We start from the raw sequence: 16,573 nt of genomic DNA, 5'->3' as shown, positions 1-16,573 counted from the left end.
CTCGCCCCTGCCACCCCCCACCTCCTCCTTCTGCTTTTACAGAGCTAGTGATGGATGTTTGTGTGTGTGTGTGTGTGTGTATGAGTATGAGCGTTGGGATTTAAAAAGACTTAATTTTCAGCCACTTTAACCAAGCTGCAGCTTGAAGAGAAAATAAATTACACCAAAAAGGAAACACGGAATTTATTGCATTCGTTAACATGCTACCACAGGTGGGTATAGTTACTTGTAACCACATACTTAAATATGCAAATATAACAATAGCAATGCAAAGCAGGGGATGAGAATGAAATGTACTACAGGATATATAATTCAGCTATTAAAATAAATCTCTGCTTCACTAGAAAGAGGATATTTAGATATCTTAATCTCAGGCGGCTCGATAGTGAATGTGTGTGTGTGTGTTTCCCGCAGCTAACGCAGACCAAACTTCCAGACAGACTATTTGACCTTTCACCGCTACCCTTCCAGCTCTTGACCCCGACTGTGGCCCCAGTGACCTCCACCATGTTAATCGGCTAACAGCTAATGTCCAGCCACATTCCTCACATTCCCGTGGCTGTGATTGTATAATCTGCACTGCAGGTATCATCCAACCCCCGACGTGTCCACCTGCTGCTTCTAAACTTGAGGCTGAAGCCATCGTTTCACGCCAAGACTAAAGAAACATTATGGAGAGAGGCTTGTAAAAGAATGTTGAGTATATGGATAATAATTTAATGAGTAAAGAATTTGAATTTCAAATCCATACATGGACACATAGACGTGTCTGCATATGATGAGTTCACATCAGGTTTCAGTGATCTCCGATGCTGAGCCCATCCAACATGATCCAGCAATAAGACTTTATAAACATAAGTAGATGAAAAAGAGGCCTCACCTTTGCTATTTTACACACACACAACACAAACACACGTGTGCCTCTCCTCATGCATGTGCACACGCTAACACACACACACACACACGCACCGAGGGGCTGGTCTGAATCAAATAGAGTGTATCCTGATACTGTTTTTACATGACCAGGGGGGTTTGGAAAACAGCCGTGCTGCTTTAACCACTGGAACTCTTAAACCAAATAAATACACTCAAAGAGCTCCTTAATTCAGCACATACACACATACAGAGACTATGTGGTTTTCCACCATTACATCTGACTATCGACTGTTACAATCAGCAAAAACCTGTTAATGTGTCGTATACGAGGGGTTGACAGTATGATATTTGTATGTGTACATTTTAGGCAGCACAGAAACCTCAGTACACAGTACATCAGATACAGTTTACACACACACACACACACACACACACTTAACAGCACTCTACTCAGTCACAATTATCGTAATGCGAACCATAGGAGGGCAGAGATGTGAGTTTTGGTTAGGTACAGTGGATAAGTGTGTTTTACATATACATTTATCTTTGGAAGCACTGTGATCATTGGAAATTGATGTTTCACATCCCAACACGCACACACGAGTACAAACAAATAACATATGCATACACGCCTGGCAGTTTGGGTGAGGGTAGGGCTCTTAGTGGGGAACAGGAGGGCACTTTAAAACCTTATTCATCACTCCAGACCACCAGAGAGAGGGACAGAGAATAGTGAGTTTTACCCTGACAAGGAAATTGACTTCTTAGGGATTTGAGGGAGGATTTTCTTCTTCAGTTTGGCGCCACAGCACCTGATTCAGTTTCATCTTTAGTTAAATAATTAGGTGGACATCCCACCTACCCCTTTGTCTCCCTTTCTCTTTCTTGCCGTGGCTTTCTCTCCCTCAACCTCTTCCTTTTCATCCTTCTCCCTTCTTCCTCATCTCCTAAATCGGTCTTGTTTTTTGGACTTTGCCAAGATTTAACCCCTCACCTCTGCCCCTGAGCCTAAACTGGGAGGTTACCTTCATTAAAAGAGGCTCCCGCTGAGCCCTATGTGTGTGTGTGTGTGTGTGTGTGTGTGTTTTTGTTTGAAGGGGCCGGAGGTATTAAACCACACAGGAATATATCATGCTGCTAAGTTAGGAAGCTTGTGAAAGAGGACACACACACACGCACACACACAGCCAGGAAGACTGCTGGAAATTGACAGCTGACAGCACACTGGAGGTTAAGTAGGAAAACAGACTTAAACAAGCATCATGTTACTACATGCTGCTGGCTTTAGTGAATGCACATATAGCATACGTCTTTACATTTTCTCTGTGTCCGGCTTCTCATAAACTCTCTTTCGTGTTCCTCCAATCTGCCGTTCATCATGTCCATGCTAAACCAGATAAATCTAATACATTTATTTTCCTGTAAACTGTTGCTTTTCATCCTCAGAAATCTGTTTGTTCTGCTCCCCAGAATAGATAAATCTAAAAAAAATACTGGCCTCAAGTTTTGGAGTAGACAGGAACATTTGAGCTTTTGAAAACAGTTATATATTGTATCCTGGTCCCAACCCACTGGTGGTTGGAACTGTGTAGCAGGAGCATTAATAAGCTGATTTACTGTCATGTCAATGGGGCTTTGTGTGTAGATGACTTCACAATCTTTTTATTGTGAAGTCATCTTGTTATTACACCGCAATGCACCATCACTGGACCGGGTAGCATTAGTAACCAAGAGCAATATGAGACACACTTTAAATCCCTTCTGTTAAACTCGTGCAGCATTAAACAGGGTATAGGTGTTTAGAGAACGAGAGATTATTCTTTGCCAACCAAAAGAAGAGACAGAAGAAGTGATGTGGTGTTTTTTTTTATAATATTGTTTAAGGTTTTCATTGTAGGCAGATTCAACGTGGAGGTATTCTGTTTCTCTTCTGACCATACCATCTGTTTTTCTCACCTCTGGTGGCCTAGGATGTGTGTGTGTATTTGTGTGCATGGCAGAGTCAGGTCTCCAGTGTTAAGAGCTTAGTGCTGCTTTTCTAAAGGGTCTTTTCAGAGTGAGAGGGTCTTTTGACGCCCTGCGTGTCTAAGAAGACCTGGGCATGAAAGAGCAGCACTCAATTCTCACACATGCACCCCCCCCCTCCTCCTCCCATCCTTCCCCCTCCTCCCTGCTCTTTCTGTCCCACACTGGACACACACAAACTCTCCTTCTCACCTACTGTTATACAGTTTCTGAACATCTTTTGTACAACAACGACTGCCACAACATTCTTCCCAGGTCCAGCAAACGGGGGGTTCCTGTGGAACTATGTGTGTGTGTGTGTGTGTGTGTGTGTGTGTGGGGCAGGGTATGGGTTGAAGTTGGCAGAGCAGTAAACTAATCATCTTGTTCAAATCCTTTTCGGAGACCTTAATCCTATTAAGTATAAGAATGTGTGAATGGGCAAAGAAGGAGGCAGAAGGAATCAAAAAGGAAAAATTAAGACAAAGTTAGGAAGAGACGGAAAAAATGTTACTACAGAATGCAGGACGGAGCGACTTTCAGTTTTAGGAGAGGGGAAATTAGGACGCGGTGGTCAGCGAGAAAGGCCAGGGCTAAGATGAGACTGGGATTCTGAGTGTGTGTGTGTGTGTGTGTGTGTGTGTGAACGTGCGTGTGTGGATCCTTTAGCTAATTCAGGGAGCAATGCCATGAAGTGGACCCCCAAAGATCACACTTCTGTGAGCAATTAGGAGGAGAAAGACTCCCAAAGAAAAGAGAGGAGATGAGGGGGAGAAAGGAAAGGGAGGAGAGGGAGGAGAGGAGGCTTGCTCAAGACACTGCAGAGGATTACTGGACACACTGGGGCAGGACTGGCACCTGTGAATGTGGAGGAATGTGTGTGTGTGTGTGTGTGTGTTTATGTGATGGTGAATCATAAGGTCTCTGGTTTTAATTGTATTTTATTATATCCTGGAAATCTTGCGTTGCAAAATTTTCAAACATGTAACCATGATAAGAACTGTTTCTCAGCATTTGCTCTTTCAAGAGACTGAGTTATTATGCAGACTCACACACACACACACACACCCTCCTACACACAGATACCCTCCTCTTTCTCCTTCAGTCGCTCTCTTCTAAACTAACATTGACTTTGCTCGTGAATGACAGATCCGCCGTCTTCCTCCCTCTCTTCTCATCTCATTGTCTGTTTCCCTTATTCACCATCATGCCTCGCACACATATTTTAAATGCCAGGTAAGAGGGTTGCTATGGTTACGGGACCAAAGTGGACACCTTGGGGACATTTTGACTTGACAGAGAGGACGTCCCCTGTGTGTGCATGAGCGTGCCTGTCTGGCGACCAGGATGGCAGTCTTCCAGAATAGGTGTGTGTGTGTGTGTGTGTGTCGCCTCCATGAGTTTGTAGCATTACAGAGCGCTAACTCCACAAAGGCTCCTGTGGTAACAGCTGTGTTATTTTACTTGTGGCTTTGCTAAGGAGTTTTTATTTTGCAACATTTCCTCCTTCATGCGCTGAATACGGAAAGGATAGCCAAGACGATAGCTTTGTAGAAATGCTACATTCTGCCTACTGATTTCCCACATAAATAGCTGCTGCTCTTTCCATTCAGCCACCAATCGTTTTGTAGTGAGCTCTTAACAAAGCCAGCTGGAAGCTACTTGCCAAACTTGTGACACAAGCGTCTTGTTGCTGAGGATACAACGTGCACGACAGAGATTTCTTATCACATCTATCACGAAAGATTAACCAATAAAATAACAAAGCTGAAAAAATAAAGATCATGCATGTGTGTGTGTGTGTGTGTGTGTGTGTGTGTGTGTGTGTGTGTATGTGTGTGTGTACATGTGTAAAACCAGACTGATTACGTTGCTTTCCAGCTCAGGAACAGATCAGTCAGCGGTCTGAGACCATGACATCATCCAAAATGTTTACACGTGTAATTATAGACAAGTGGGGAATACATCTGCTACACACACACACACACACACACACACACACACACACACACACACACATACACGAGAAATAGACAGTGGCTTGCAGTAATACAGTAATTACATATCAGGAGAACTGAGAAGCACTTAGTAATGGGGACATGGTTTCCCGCTAAACATCTGATGATGACATTTAGATCTGAAGCCGAATCAACAGAAAGCTGTCGCACTGTGCACCTGTGATCCTCCTACTTACACATTAAGAAACACTCGCATGTTCTCTGGGTTTTTCCTGCAGTAATTTCAGGATACACTAGTGCAAAGAGAAGAGATTAAAATTAAATTAAGTTCAACCCGTCAGAACATATCTCCGATGTTATTTTACGTGTGCCCTAAATTCATTTTTCTCTCCCTTTGAGCATCTTCTATTGGTCAGTTTGAATTTTTACCTCTTCCCTTTCCAAATAGCCTTCGGTGTAGTTACACTGTAGAGTGCAGCAGACACACAAAGTATAATTAATAGAGGAACGGGGTGAAATTAGAGACTCACATCTTAGATCTCGCCCCCCCTCAGTCATTGCCTTACATTCCCGATTTGTCCTTACACTTTGTTCCCAACATGTCTTCCGTTCCCTCTTTTCTGTTCCACTCTCTCTCTCCTCTACATCTTCTCCACCCTCCACCACCCTCCTTTGCCCTGCTCCCTGTGTAATGAGTCTAATCCATCAGCCAGACAGTATTAATCGTATTCCGATAGCAGTGTGTTCACTTGGTGCTCGCTGCTGTCTCCGTCTCTACGAGTCAATAACCCCAGCTCTAACACCTACACACTGTCTATGACAGATAGATTGCATGCGTGTGTTTCTACATGTGTGAATTTTAAAACTAGCTCAGCACTATGACCAGATTTATTGCAGTCTTTGCCCTGGAAGAGTGTCCAAAACACACACAAGATGTAGACACAGACGCACACACCACAGCTAAAATGACCACTTCTGGACATTTCCAGACCACTTGAGTACCACAAACCCTTGGTTAGTGACATCATATCCTTTTCCTGTTTGCCTCTTACATTGCCATACAATAATAAATAGAATAGATAAATAGAAAGTGACAGCACATGGACGTGTGTCTGGGCTTTTTTTTTTTTTTTTGTCTGGGTTTGTGAATCTGTGTGTATGTGTGTGTTTGTGTGTGTGTGTGTGTGTGAGTGTGCCTCAGTCTGCATAGCCCTTGCCAGGTCAGAAAGTTTTTCACCCACGTCTCTGACCTGATCTGCCACAAACTCCATGACCCAATAAGCTGAGCAGTCCCCTCCCTTCTTGTCTGTCTCTTTTCCATTTAAAAACCCCAAAGTCTTATGAAAAAAAATAAATAAAAAGAAACCCCCACCAGCGGATAATGTATCAATCTGGCGCCCAACGATCCTTTGTTATTTTCAGACGCGCTTTTCCATCTATTTTTCTTCCCCACAATTTGCTTCATCCATCAATTGCTGCACTATTCTTTTGATCGCTCAATCATTGCATCACTCTTTTTTAATCCATCAATCACTCATTGTTTATATTAATCCGTCATCCAGCAGGATGACCAGAAGCATTGGATTTGAAGTAAAACATTTAAGTCTGAGGAGAGAGCAGAGAGCATGTAAGGCCCCGTCCTATATCTGCATTATATTAGTCTGATACATGCCGTTAAATCCTATTCATTAAGAACTAACAGCCCATCTGCCGTTTCATGCTCAACCCAATCTGGTGAACAAACAACCAACCACAAAGCATCAAAACAAACATCTAAACAGCTCATAAAGAATTTAATGTCTAAGGAGTATGGAGGCCGGCTTTTCCCCTCGAAGAATAATTCCTGTGTGATTGACAGTTGAGCTTTGAAAGAGACGGTTTGTGGTCGAGGAAAGAGTGTGTTTGTACATCAGGAATGAGGGGTTATGTAGCATATCAGTGGAAAGAGACATAACGTGTACGTGTGTGCGCGGAGCAGCGGAGGACTGCAGTGGCAGCGGTGCCATTATTCACAGTTTACAAACCATGACAAGATGGGCAGAGACAATCACGCACACACACACACACACACTTTCCCTCTCTGTCTCTTTCACACACAGACACACATCTCATTCAGCACTGTGTGCGGTTTTGTCTTTCCCTCTCTATGTTTACCCAGCAGCTCGGAGTGACATGCTGGTGGTGAGGCCTCGTCAGGCAGTCAAACACACACACGCAAGCACACACACACACACACACACACACACACACACACACAGATCAGCAGGTTCATCACTCAGGTTCAGCTTTACTTTGTGTTTATTGCTAATTAGGAAATGTTAGCATGATAACACACTAAACCAGAACGAAACAGGAGATTTCAAACTGTGATGCAAACCTCTCCAGGATGTGCAGACTTAGAAATCATATTGCTTTGTGTTGTGTTTAAAGGGGCCAATGTGCAAAAAATGTGCAGCCACAGCTTCAGGCTTTGAAAATCCCCTGCGCTAAATTAAGTTGGGAACATGAGAAACACTAATTACAATCTGCAAACTTAAGCTCATATATTTAAACAGCTTGTCCAAACACACACGCACACACACGACCAAGAAAATCAACAAGTGACTTATTCTCAGTCAACCAGTTAATCGATTTCATTTGTACAGAGCGGCTCAAAACTGGTTACAGCTGACTGACAATAAACATGTACAAAGAAAACTCTGACTAAGCAATGAATCCATACGTTATAATTGTTGTCGTGAACACACAACGTCTCATTGCTCCCTCCCACCCGTCATTCCCATCATTTTAATTTATTCTTTATCTGTTGCTCTGTGTTGCGGAGTGGACGCATGTAACATAACTGGCCACAATATGACAACTGTTCTACAGATTACAATGTAATTACTGTACAATGTCATTTGTTTGAAAAGTCCGTCTCCAGTATAAGAAGTCTCTTTATCAATATGCAGCATTTTCCACCTCTAGTGTACAACGCTTCTAGTGTTTTCCTCCAGTTTCTTTCTTTATGTTCATGGTTCAGTAAGAGTAGAAGCAGATCAGATTTCTCCCTTCAGGCGCTATTAAAAATGTGTGTCACACTCTGTGTCTCCGTGCGTGTTGTGTGTATGTCAGAGGCTGAAAGTGTTTCCTCCCCAGACGCCTCCAACTTGAACTCCGTGTGAGAATGAGCCACTTGTCAATCGTCTACTCTGGGCTGTTTAGGGAAAGAGAGAGATTCATCAGTCAGCCGCTCGGCCGTGGGAGGGCGACGAGGCTGCGACAGTTTACAGTATCTGACCCAACACCTGCACAACGCTTTTAGACCAGAGAGAGAGAGAAAGAGCAGGAGGAGGAGAGGAAGGAGGAGGCAAGGGGGGGGGCAGAGGGGAGGACAAAAAGATGGAAGAACAACATTTGTGGCCATCAGAAAGAAATCCAAGCGCTATTCAGATAAAAAAAGAACAAATTGGCAGAAAGGCATCGTTTCTGCTTTTCTTTTATCACAACTCCACCTCCTCCTCTCTGTCTTGCTCCAAATCTATTCAAGATGTCCCCCCCCCACCACCACCACCACCTCACCCCCACCCCTCTGTTTGCCAGCTCCTGGCAATCACAGACTAGCTGAAATATTCCTCTTCAAATAGTTTCTCTCCGTCAATGTTGTCTTTCTTTCTTTCACCACCGTAGAGGCTCGGGTCACACACACTTGTCACTCTGGACCAGCTGTCCTGCACCATCTGTCCACTGTCCGCTCTGCTCGTGCACACACACACACACACACACACACACACACACACCGCGACTCGGGCCCTAAAATGTGGCAGTTACTGGCAAAGACACAGTGCCCGAGAACAATTTCTGTTTATTGGGCTGTGTCAAAATAAATACAATATCTGACAATGATGGGAAAAAGACAAAGAGCAAGAGGGGTGAGAGACAAAAGAGAGGGAATGAAAAAAAGAAAAGAGCAAACACTTCCAAACAAAAGCTGAGATCAATTTCCGCACGGTCAACAGTGAATATGAGAAGTAGCACATAATGCAGACTACATGTACGCTTTCTTGGTTGGTTGTTGGGGATTCCTGTGTGTTTACACCATATGTGTGAAAACATGCTGGTTTTGTGTGTGTGTGTGTGTGTGTGTGTGTGTATGCGCTCTGCATTCCTACGAGCAGCGGGTTGGAAAGACGGGCCATGAAAGCAAACAGTGTTGGCCATTAAGTTTCCTGGACACCAGCCAGACAACATAAAGACACACACACACACACACACACACACACACACACAGACACACACACACACACAAATAAATGAAATTGATTCAAAAATCAGTATTGGAGTTTGGACTGGAGTGGATTGATTCTTAGCTATTATACGTTTTTTAAACCTAACGATCACTAAATAAACCATGTCTCCATGTCTTATATCATTAATGTTAAACGTGAAGACCTAATATACCTAACTGCAGCATAAATGTTCAATTGAAAATACCAATTTAAACATTTAGACCTTTGTTGCATGTTGTGCCTCATTTCTTGTCGGACTCGTATTGTTTCTACAGATAAAATCATATAGTTTAAAAACGTTTTAAATAAAACACTCTCCAGCGAATATATTTATATTACACATCACGTATCCAGTGATGGAAAGAATTTACTATAAGTGCATTTACTCAACTAGAGCAATTAAATACAATCATGATTGAATGCATATGAAGCTGTTACAGTAGATGTATTGACATACTATGTACGCAGTGGTATAAAAATATAACACTGACACTAGCCACACTGCTCCATAGGTAAATGTTTATCACAACATATCTGTTCTTTAGTTTAGTTCAACTCAAAATACATTTAAAGTAAATGTCAGGTTGCATTGGGACTTTTACTAATGTAAAATATCTCGAAAATTACTCGTTCCTATCTTAATCTTCAAACAAAACTTTGCCAGGACAAGTAAACCTTACTGTATTTGCCAACTGTAGCCAGCGTGGTACATGGTCCATACTCTACACAGTGTAAACCTTTAGAAATATTTGTGATATAATTCATTGTACTGTTTTTCTTAATTGCATTCAAAAGGAAGTTATTTATCACATACAACATCCCGGCCAGCCGGAGCCCATTTAGAGAAAGCACATCGAATTTCCACTGGACAAGTTGAGACACTTCAGCTCATCAGGCTGCAGCTGAGTTCGGACCTGAGTGATGCCTCTGTTCCATTTACTAACCACAGCACAACACGAGCTGTTTGAAATACCGCTCGCTGTGCTACAAAGTCCGAGGCGAGGTTTGCGTCCCCAATATAGAAAACACGTTGAGTTTAGCGCCTGATGAGTGACTTCAGACAGGCTGCATACCAGCGGCAAGGACGTAGGGGGCGCTGTGTGAGCAGCAACATCGACACATCAGAGAGCATTTTCAAGGCTACCGCTGTTAACTAAATTAGATTAGCAGTGTGTGTGTGTGTGTGTGTGTGTGTGTGTGTTTGTGGGTGACCATGAGTGTCATATTAGTTGGTAATGCATTGAGCAGCTGTGACACACATATCCACCCACCCACCTACGCACACACACACACACACACGCACACAAAGACGCACACACACGCACACAAAGACACCGACACAGACACCAACAGTTGCATACATATAAACTGATTAACATTTCCAGAATACCAAACTCCAACCCTGACCTCTAGCAGATTGACTGACATGGCGACTGTTTTAAATGCATATGTATGTGTGTGCATTTGAAATGATGTGTGTGTGTATGTGTGTGTAAGTGAGTGTACTGTATGTGCAGCAGTGTGTGAGTGTGTGTGTGTGTGTGTGTGTGTGTGTGTGTGTAATGGAAGAAGTGGACTGATGTAATGAGGCTGTAATAAGGCTGAAGCTTAATCCCAGTGAAGACAGACATAGACCTCTTACCCCTGCACACACGCACATACACACTTTTTACACTTTTTGCTGCTCCTTCCTACTCCTCCTTCTTTCTTTGCCACTTTTTCTTTTCTCTTCCTCTTTTCCTTCCTTTTCATTTCCTACCCACTCTTTGGCCTTATTCCATTCTGTCCTTCCTTGCCACTTTTCCACTTTCCTTCATTGTTTCTTTCCTCTGGGCACTTTTCTCTTCCCACATTCATTCTCTTTAACTTGCTTTTTTCATCCTCTTTCCTTACGCCTTCTTTCATTTTTGACTTTCATGATGGATGCACCATCACCTGCAATCTTCTACTATATTTCCCTCCTCCCTAACCTTTCATTTTGCCGTTTCCCTTCTTTCCTGTCTCGTTCCTCTCCTACTTCCTTTGTTAAATCGGTTGTCCTTCTCTGCTCCCTCCATCTCTGTTTCTCATTGAATACCAAAGAGGCTCCCTTGACGTCTTTCACATTAAGCAGTGCAAAAACCAACGATACCAACTATACACATACTGTACACATACATTATAGTTTGAGAAGTCAGGCTACTGTGGTCTCTTACAAATGCCAGTCTACTTCATGTCCCAGACACATATTTCCCACCACAATTTATTGTCTGGGGGTGGCCAGGGCAGAACATGTATACTTTCTCTCTCTCTGTCTCTCTCTCTCACACACACACACACACACACACATACATTTAAACGCACAGACAAATGTGATTTCCTGTCTGGTCTAGTTTTTTAAGTTAGATGTTGTTCTCTGTCTTGAGTTTCACCAAATAATGGATTTTCTTCATGTTTTCTCTTTGAACAGCCTAATTCTTCCATCTAGTGCTGCCATGTTTTTAATTTGACTGAGTCTCTTTTTAATAACAGACCAGGTGCAACTGATGTGAATGTTGCTTTTTGGCAAACTTGCAACTTTTGTCTCTTACAAATAAATGTAGACATAATAATTACCAGGTTTCATGCGGCCTTTTTAAAGAAATGCATGTCTGTCCTTTTTTATATACAGCAAAACAGCAGTGAATGAACTGGCATCAGCTCATGAGTTGCTCTAAACATTTGATGCTGATTAAAGGTAAAACATAAAACACTGTGTTGACCAAGTTCACCAAGTTTACAGAGGTCACAGCAAAAGCCACTGCTGTTGTATTAAAAGCTTAGCATGTGAAAATTTTTTCAACGTGATGACACACATGGACTTCAGTAATTTATTTGATTCTTTTCCTAAAAATACGATGTTGAAAGTGGAGAAAACCACAAAATCACTCAAATGTTTGACAAGAGCTCAGAGCAACGTCCATTTGTGTTGTCTGTTACTTAGCAACTGTTTAACCACTTGAACACCAGTCGCGCTGCGCCGTCGATTTCCCACGTCGACGAAGCAAAATCCCGAGTTTTGTTTGAAAGTAACATACACTTTTCCCATGAAAAACTCATCTGTTGCTCAGCAAGTGATGCATTTATTTTTCTAACTGCAGCAACAGCGGTTTGCTCGGAATAAACAGAGCGGCCACTATGGGAAACAACAGACAAAAGTGTGTGACCTGAAGGGTTGTCAAGTTCACAGCTTGGTAAAAGTTGGCAATGTGCACAGGCTCGATTTCGTGGAATATTATTTACAGAATGGTTTGGTGACCTCTTTGACTCATCGGACTCAGTTCAACTGCATAAAAAACACCAAGACACCGACTAAGGTACTGACCTACAGATATTACCAGCACACCAGCGAGGAATGCAGTGCAAAGAGGACCCCATACTGGTTAATTGACTGCTTGATTGACAGGTGATCTGCAGGAAGCCCAGTGCCATAAATAGCACAGACATGGGCCGCCGGTATAAAACCCCATAAGAACGCCACTTGAACGCAACAACAGGCCATAGTAGCAGATTGAAGAGGTTGGCGTTGTGACATTGTTTCGTTTTACCGCGGGGGTCTCGGGATGCCCCAGTTGAGGCAATGGTGAGGCGCCGAAGCGAGTTGTCTGACCAGAAATAGAGCACTCCAAATACTGACAGGCAGCACTTGAGACAGGCCTGGGAGTGCAGAGGTCCTACTGAGCCGTTGTCATCCACCACACAGGTTAACAAGACACTGCACCAGCCTCTAACCTCTGTCTTTCACTTATCCCGCACTTTGTCCTCTTTTGTCAGCTTCGCTCTCACACACACATCCATTTACATGCCCCTCCTTCTCACTCCATCCATAACATTTTATCTGTTTTTTTTTTCTTTCTTTCTTTCTCATTGCTTCATCCAATTTCTCATTTTACAGATAAAGGACAGAAGACAGAGCTGTGAATAAGAAAACAATTCACTAGTAGGAAATAAAGGAGTTATTTCTCATCTCCAATAATGACTTTATTCCCACTACACATTGCTTTTTTTATTGAATTAGGCTGTTCTTTTTTATTCTGCTCATCACCCATTTACGTCCCTGTCCCTCTCTCGTCTCGCTCTCTCTTCCTTTGTCCTTTCTTTGTACGTCTCTCACACACTCTCTCTCTCTGGTGTATACAGCCATTCATAACTCTAGGTTATCATTTCAAAAGACTTTCACTTCGAGCCCTCACACAGGAGACGTATAAAGAGGCTGCCCCAGGGCCAGTGTGCACCAACACACACAAGTGAGCCAAGACACACACACCAATATGCACATGCCTGCATAGGCACATACACACATAAATGAACATGCACAAAACAAACGCACAGAAGAATTGACACAGGAGAAACAGTAAACAAACAAACTGAACACATACACAATATTAAGTACACATATTTTTTTCAGATAAAAAGACACACACCCTGTTTTTGTCAGGTAAATATGCAGATGCTAAGTGGTATCTAAGAGACGCCAGCAATTATGCGCACATATACACACACATAATGAAGGAGGGAAATCCCTGATTGCTGATTTTATTATTCGGTGCTGCCTTCATAGAAATAAGACTTTTTTATGACCCTAATGTCCTTTTTCTTCCTTTCCCACTTTCACTCTCTCTTTTTCTTCTGTCTCTTCTTCCGTTCACTTCATTTTCTTGTCTGTCTGTCTGTCACGCCTGGCTGCCATTCTGTCATCAGTCCCTGTTGCTCTTTCTCTAAAAGCTCTTAGCTGCCCTCAGGGCTCACCCTATAGTATTACAGTACACATCAAATCTCTCTCTTGCTCTCTCTTTCTGTCTTGTGTTCTCATGCAGACACACACACAGACACACACACATGCGCCAATACACTAATGGAAAAAATAAGTACAATAGCAGCACTAAGTGAGCAAAGAGCCACTGGACACAGAAAGAAGAACCGTCTTAAAGAGCCTGTTGGGTCTCTCTCTGGCTGTCACTCACACAAATGGCAGTTGTGGTTGAATTAACGTCTTAGACCTTTGGCCAGATCAATGAGCTCTATGATGCATGTATGCATGTGGTACATATGTATAAAAATGACCTTGAATGAATAAGTGCTTCTGGGAGCAATTAGAAAACAATGGTCCCCTGAAAAATCATTTGAGTTTTACAACAAGCCAGTCTGATCTGTCACACATGGCCGTCTCCGCTTCTTGCTTTGTATTTTCGTTTAATATTAATGGATCCCAGGGAGATTAATATCTGCTAAGCTGGCTAATAGGAATCCTAACAAAGCAGAAAGTGTCACACTGACTGAATATTAACACAAACATACGCCGATAAAACAACTGCACAAAAGCACAAGCAGAGAAATTTAAACATCTCCATTCAAGTCCAGCCTTAATCAGTCCAAAAAACAAACGGGTTTCTCCGCACTGCAGCATACCACATACTGTGCATGCATAAGAGGCTGTGTATCTGAACTGCATACTGGTTAACTGTATCATACCTCAACCATGGGAAATACCCGTTTCACTTACTTACACGTGTGTTTTTATGGGTGTGTGTTTTTACGTGAGTGTGTGTACATGTGTATGTGCATGCATAAGCGTGGCAGGGCGTTAGGAACTGCTCTATTGATGAGAGAATGAAGTCATTTTTCAATGTGAGGTTAAGCACTGCATTATTACCGCCTCATTTGGCTCCTGTGGGCCACCATAGCCCTCCTGTCTGGTTTCCATGGCACAGAGAGAGAACAGAGAGGGGAATGTCCCTGCTTACCAGACTGCAAGTTCATCCATCAGCTCACGCACATAAACACACACACACGCGCACACACACGTGCACGCTCATAGGGGGAAGGCAATAAGAGCTTATCCCACTCACAGTCAACTTTCCCACAAAGTTGCAACAAATCAAGAACAGCAGCGCTAAGTCTCCTAAAGCCAGCCAATATCATATTATACACTAGTTGTGCTTGGGTATACAAAGCTGCACAGAGTGGGGTGCCACTGTTCAAGGAAAAGGGTTGAGTTTCTGCTACTGTTACACTTCACAGAGTCTGCAGGGACTCACATAAGTAAACATAAGTAAATCTTAAAGAGTCCATAATGCTACTGAAAGGAAAGCGTTTAATTTCTCTGGAGTCTCGTGCTTTTCTGGTGAGTTTCCTGCTTTGCCACATGCAAAGTAAGTGTATAGTATGTTTTCTGTGCGCAACATTGCATGTACCAGTTCCCAAACACTGTAGGTATTGTCTGCAGTAATGGGATGGGATGAGCAGGCTCAGCGTGCACATGCACCTTAGTGTGTGTTTGTGTGTTCGGAGAGTGTGTTGTGCTGTTTGAACAAGCGCTGAACGTGAGCCAATCATGTCACTGAGCATTGTCAGTTCACATAATAACAGCATTCCTCTGGTGATATCATACAGAGCAGAGAGAGAAAAGCTTCACTGTAAAGACACACGGAGATGGGTGAATTGTCTCCGATCATAAACGCAAACTATGACAATTTTCCTAACAAAGTTTAGTAAAATCATCCTACAAGCTGGGTCCTTCCTTCACTTTACGTTTTTCTTTTCTAATCCCCCAGAGGTTTGAGTCTCTCCTTCTCTCGGTTTACAGTAAACATCTCCATGTATCACTGTCATATCAGCACATTCATCTTCTATTGAATGTCAGCGTCCCTACAGCGCACCATTCACCCTCCTTCACACACTCACGCTGCGCGAAGAACGCATGCACACACATGCATCTACGTGTGCACGTGTGTGTGCACATGCCGACACACAGACACACACACACACACACAAACATCCACAGCCTATTGTGCGTCAGCTTGTGTGACATTTTCTTCAAATCTTTAAATCCATTTATCACGCAGACACAAAAGAATATGAGAGCACGCAAATAATGCAACTCTGCATGCCCATATACATTCAAGCTGTCAAACACAGTAGATCACAGTACACTGTGCTTATTCGATTAAGGATAATGCAAATACGCATCACTGCTCTCATCACAAAGCTGGATGACCTTGGTTAAAAAAAATAAAAAGTAAAAATAAAAAAATAAGTGTCAGGAAAAGTAATCTCAGTGCTTGAACTGAAGTGTCCTGGTGGCCTTAGGGTAACAGTATGGACCGTGAACTGCAATCATCCTGGTTCATTTCCAGCTAGTGACCTTTGATGCACGTCATTGCTCTGATCTCTCTCCTGACATGTCTCTACTGTTGGCAATCTGATAAAACAAGAACTAAATTTTAACAATGTTTAGACATATGCCACTCACATTAGATTTGCAAGCAGAACATCTGCAGTAAACCTCCACTCTAGTAAATCTTTCTATTAAATGTAGTTTTTTTAATCTGTTTTTTTTTTTCACCTGCATGCTTTGCTTTGCTCTAAAACCTCTCTTGATAAAAAAGATGTTGAGCTCAACGAGGCTAAGTGACTAAAAAAGATCCATAATGCACATGCAGACATTCG

The 16,573-nt window shown here is 42.7% G+C and overlaps 1 protein-coding gene across 2 annotated transcripts in view; it reads right to left on the bottom strand.

Annotated features, from left to right (window-relative positions):
- The window catches only part of slit2 (slit homolog 2 (Drosophila)), a 73,647-nt gene that overhangs the window by 28,414 nt on the left and 28,660 nt on the right, over window positions 1-16,573 (bottom strand). The gene's annotated exons all lie outside the window — the stretch shown is intronic.

Source organism: Anabas testudineus, chromosome 1 (genome assembly GCF_900324465.2).
Source record: "Anabas testudineus chromosome 1, fAnaTes1.2, whole genome shotgun sequence".
NCBI lineage: Eukaryota > Metazoa > Chordata > Actinopteri > Anabantiformes > Anabantidae > Anabas > Anabas testudineus.
Note: the sequence above shows the minus strand (reverse complement) of the source record. Positions and strands in the feature narration are given on the sequence as shown.